Source organism: Bison bison, unplaced genomic scaffold (genome assembly GCF_000754665.1).
Source record: "Bison bison bison isolate TAMUID 2011002044 unplaced genomic scaffold, Bison_UMD1.0 scf7180017864376, whole genome shotgun sequence".
NCBI classification, from domain to species: domain Eukaryota; kingdom Metazoa; phylum Chordata; class Mammalia; order Artiodactyla; family Bovidae; genus Bison; species Bison bison.
Window position 1 is genome coordinate 5,215,000 of NW_011494948.1, and position 5,663 is coordinate 5,220,662.

Below are 5,663 nucleotides of genomic sequence, written 5' to 3' on the forward strand. Positions count from 1 at the left end.
ATTTTTTTAACAATTTTTTAAAAAACAAAATATATAGTAGGAAGCATTCAGACAGCAGCACTTAATTCTACCTTCTAACTCTCTGAAAAATTCCGTTGTCATACTCTAGCCTAAATGCTCTGGTCATGTATGTGCTCATACTAATATATATATATATATATATAAAATAAATTTGCTTATTTTAATTGGAAACTAATTACTTTACAATATTGTATTGGTTTTGCCATACATTGACATGAATCCACCATGGCTGTACATGTGTTCCCCATACTAATATATTAATGCCCCTGTACTTCATGAAATTCTGTGGCATGTTGCAGCCATGGAAACAATGAATCCTTAAGTTGTACACCAGTGTTACACTGGGCACTCATTTCCTGGTGTAGATTAAGTATGTGTAGAAAGTGAAAGTCTCTCAGTTGTGTTCGACTCTTTGCAACCCTATGGACTATACAGTCCATGGAATTCTCTAGGCCAGAATACTGGAGTCTTCTCCAGGGGATCTTCTCATCCCAGGGATCGAACCCAGGTCTCCTGCATTGCAGGCAGATTCTTTACCAGGTGAGCCACAAGAGAAGGCCAAGAATATCGGAGTGGGTAGCCTATCCCTTCTCAGCGGATCTTCCCGACCCAGGAATCGAACTGGGGTCTTCTGTATTGCAGGCAGATTCTTTACCAACTGAGCTATCAGAGAAAGGGAAGTCGCTCTATAGAAATATGTATAGGGAAAAATGAAAAAGAAACCAAGGGATATTATTTTGATCTAGCTCCAAAAAATAATAGTTAATTCTGTGGACATTGCTAGATTGGGTTGGAATATAAGACCGACAGGTTTGAGACTTAAAGAATCTCTTCCCAAAGAAAAGAATCTCTTTAGACTGACCTTGGCCTGGGAAGGAAAGACTCAGGAAAAAAGAAAAAAAAAAGGTTTTTTAAATGCAAAATGTTCAGGGCCTACTTCAGTATGTCAACGAATAGTAAGATCACATTAAGACATAAAACCAAAAGAAAAAGGCACCTCTGTGCCAATAGTGTGTTAAGAGTTTATATGAATTGTCTTCTTCCATTTTCAATATTACCATGAAAAGTAAATTGGTAACTGTATTATCCTCAGTTAAATGACGAGGACACAGATTTCTAATAGTGTTTTTATTTATTACTCATATTTTCTATATGTTTTCAAATCTATTTTGGTAATTTTCATGTGTCCAGAAAAAATTAATTTTGCTTAGTTTTAGATATTCAATGGAATAAAGTAATTCAGTTTAATCTAATTCATAAAATATATATTATTATAGTTTTTGCTTCTTTTATTTCTTAACATTTTGTAAATAAGTTCTACTAGCAGTATGTATCTTTTGTTGGATTTTAAGAAAATCAGCTTTTAATTTCTTAAAGCTCTCTCCTTGTGGTTTTTAAAGTTTTTGTTTATTGTTCTTTAATTTATTTGTGATTTGTGAATATGGCCTGTAAGGTTCTGATCATTTAACACTTAATTTCTACATGTCTTAATTAATGATGCACTTCCCCAAATATCTTTGCAAATTTCAAAAACAATGCATTATTTATATTTGTTTGTTGGAGAGTTTTATAGATTCCGTTAGATCCTGTTTGTTAACTGGGGTTTTCTAAACACCTTTACCTCTGGTATGAACTCATCAGTCTATAGATTTAGATGTGTACATGCCCAGTCGCTCAGTAATGTCTGACACTTTGCCAATCTATGGACTCTAGCCTGCCAGGCTCCTCTATTGATAAGATTTTCTAGGCAAGAATCCTGGAGTGAGTTGCCATTTCCTACTCCAGGGGATCTTCCTGACCCAGGGATCAAACCCGTGTCCCCTCTGTCTCCTGCAATGGCAGGTGGATTCTTTACTACTAAGCCACCTGGAAAGCCCACGGACTTAGACAGAGACTCTCAATTAAGCAGGCTTCCTTATTCCCATCATGACTTTGTAACTTTGCAGGTCCTCCCATCAGGGCACAGTGAACTTTCCTGACTCTTTACTCACTTGACTGGCTTTAAACGATGTGGTGCAACCAAATATTGTGTAAATAGGAGCTTGTATGATTCAGCTTGCCCTTTACTCCTTTGCCATTTTCATGAGTAATACTTCTCCCAGATAGCTGCAGCAATTATAACAGAATGATCACATGTGGAGAAAAACCAGTATCTGTATACTCATCTGTAGAATACAAGCCCAGCTGTTATTGTAGCTTGTAGAAGAGCTGCCAAACTGAATCTAGTCTGAATCAGCTCATTTCCAGCTAATTCACATCTGAGAAACAAGTGCTTATTGTTTTATTTCACTGTAATTTCACATAACATTACTACATGGCAAAGGTAACTGATTTGGAGGTTTGGTTGTTTTCTCATCTTAATGGGTCAGCATTCAGTTTATATTTTTAAATTTTATGTTGCTTGCAAATATATATATTTAAGTTCTGATTTATATGAGTGTGCTGTTTCACTTCATATCTACCAATTTCTACACATAGTTTTTAAATTATATATATGGACTTAAAATCATGTCTATCACTCTCATAATTAACTACAAATCATTTTTTAACCTGCTGTATATTATTTTTAACCTTTTTATTATAAAATAGAACACAGTTATAGAAAATACCAACAAATACATACATAGCTTAATGAGCTATCAAAAGAACGTCACCCAGATCAGTAAACAGAATTGTGTCCATCACTTTAGAAAGCCCTCCATCTAAACTGTCTTAAACTTTTTTTCCTAAATCACTACTTGATTTTTATAGAAATTACTTCCTTGACTTTAATTTTATCACCCAATATTATATTGTCAGACACCATGGTTTACAGTTGCTTATATTTTAAAATTTGGAATGTCATCAATATTTTTTTAATCTTCAGTTTCCCCATCTATCCCTTTGTTTTATCTAACCTACTGTATATTATTATGCTAATAATTAAAATACTGGAGTTGTAACTTCAAGGTACATATTTTTCTTTTATTTATTTTCATATTTAGAAAAAAAATATTTTATATTGGACTATAGCTGATCTGGGTTTCCCAGGTGGCGCTAGTGGTAAAGTATCTGCCTGCCAATGGAGGAGACACAGGTTTGATCCCTGGGTCGGGAAGATCCCTTGGAGGAGGAAATGGCAACCCATTCTAGTATACTTGCCTGGACAAAGGAACCTGGAGGGTTATAGTCCATGGAGTCACAAAAAGTCAGACACGACTGAAGCGGCTTAGCACACATACGCAGGCATAGCTGATTTACAGGATTGTATTAGTTTCAGGAGCACAGCAGAATTGTACCATACACATATATCTATTTCATTTTTTTCCCCATCTAGGTTGTTACAGAATATTGAGCTGAGTTTGCTGTGCAGTAAAGTAGGTTCCTGTTTGTCTATTTTAAATATAGCAGTGTGTATATGGGGCTTCCCTGCTGTGGTAAAGAATCAGCCTGCAATGCAGGAAACACAGATGTGGGTGTGATCCCTGGGTCAGGAAGATCCCCAATTGGAGGGCATGGCAACCCGCTCCAGTATCTTGCCTGGAGAATCCCATGGACAGAGAAACCTGGTCAGCTTACAAAGAGTTGGATACGACTGATGTGACTGAACACACAGTAACCGCACAGTGTGTATACATCAATCTCGAACTCCGAGTTTATCCCTTCCTTCCAAATTTACCTTTGGTAACCAAAAGTTTATTTACTATGCCTGTGAGTCTGTTTCTGTTTTGTAAATATGTTCATTTTCTCTAACACTATACACAAAAATAAACTCAAAATAGATTAAAGACCTAAATATAAGACTAGATACAATAAAACTCTTAGAGGAAAACATAGGCAGAACAGTCTTTGACATAAATCAGAGCAGTATCTTTCTCAATCCATCTCCTGGAGTAATGGAATTAAAAACATAAAAAATAAATAGGACCTAATTAAGCTCAAAAAGCTTTTGCAGAACAAAGGAAACCATAAACAAAATGAAAAAAAAAAAAAACACAAAATGGGAGAAAATATTTGCAAATGATGTGACCAATAAGGGGTTAATCTTCAAAATATACAAACAAGTCATGTGGGTCAATATAAAAAAAAAATCAAAAAATAGGCATAAGACCTAAATAGACATTTCTCCATAGAAGACAGACAAACAGTCAAGAGGCATATTAAAATATATTAAGTTCACTTCAGTTCACTCACTCAGTCGTGTCTGACTCTTTGCAACCCCATGAACCGCAGCATGCCAGCCCTCCCTGTCCATCATCAACTCCTGGAGTTCACCCAATCTCATGTCCATTGAGATGGTGATGGCAGCCAATCATTTCATCCTGTGTTGTCCCCTTCTCCTGCCCTCAAACTTTCCCAGCATCAGGGTCTTTTCAAATGAGTCAGCTCTTCGCATCAGGTGGCCCAAAGTATTGGAGTTTCAGCTTCAAAATCGGTCCTTACAATGAACACCCAGGACTGATCTCCTTTAGGATGGACTGGTTGGATTTCCTTGCATCCAAGAGACTCTCAAGAATCTTCTCCAATACCACAGTTCAGAAGCATTAATTCTTTGGTGCTCAGCTTTCTTTATATTCCAACTGTCTCATCCATACATGACTGCTGGAAAAACCATAGCCTTGACTAGACACACCTTTGTTGACAAAGTAATGTCTCTGCCTTTTAATATGCTGTCTAGGTTGGTCAAAACTTTCCTTACAAGGAGTAAGTGTCTTTTAATTTCATGGCTGCAGTCACCATCTGCAGTGACTTTCGAGCCCCCAAAAATAAAGTCTGACACTGTTTCCACTGTTTCCCCATCTATTTGCCATGAAGTAGTGGGACCGGATACCATGATCTTAGTTTTCTGAATGTTGAGTTTTAAGCCAACATTTTCACTCTCCTCTTTCACTTTCATCAAGAGGTTCTTTAGTTCTTATTAGCTTTCTGTCATAAGTGTGGTGTCATCTGCATATCTGAGGGTATTGATATTTCTCCCAGCAGTCTTGATTCCAACTTGTGTTCTTCCAGCCAAGCATCTGTCATGATGTACTCTGCATATAAGTTAAATAAGCAGGGTGTCAATATACAGCCTTGACGTACTCCTTTTCCTAATTGTAACCAGTCTGTTGTTCCATCTCCAGTTATAACTGTTGCTTCTTGACCTTCATACAGGTTTCTCAAGAGGTAGGTCAGGTGGTCTGGTATTCCTATCTCTTTCAGAATTTTCCACAGTTTATTGTGATCCACACAGTCAAAGGCTTTGGCATAGTCAATAAAGCAAAAATAGATGTTTTTCTGGTACTCTCTTGCTGGATGTTGGCTATTTGATCTCTGGTTCCTCTGCCTTTTCTAAAGCCAGCTTGAACATCTGGAAGTTCACAGTTCACATGTGGCTGAAGCCTGGCTTGGAGAATTTTGAGCATTACTTTACTAGCATGTGAGATGAGTACAATTGTGTGGTAGTTTGAACATTCTTGGCATTTCCTTTCTTTGGGATTGGAATGAAAACTGACCTTTTCCAGTCCTGTGGCCATTGCTGATTTTTCCAAATTTGCTGATATATTGAGTGCAGCACTTTCACAGCATCATTTTTTAGGATTTGAAATAGCTCAACTGGAATTCCATCACCTCCACTAACTTTATTCATAGTGATGCTTTCTAAGGCCCACTTGACTTCACAT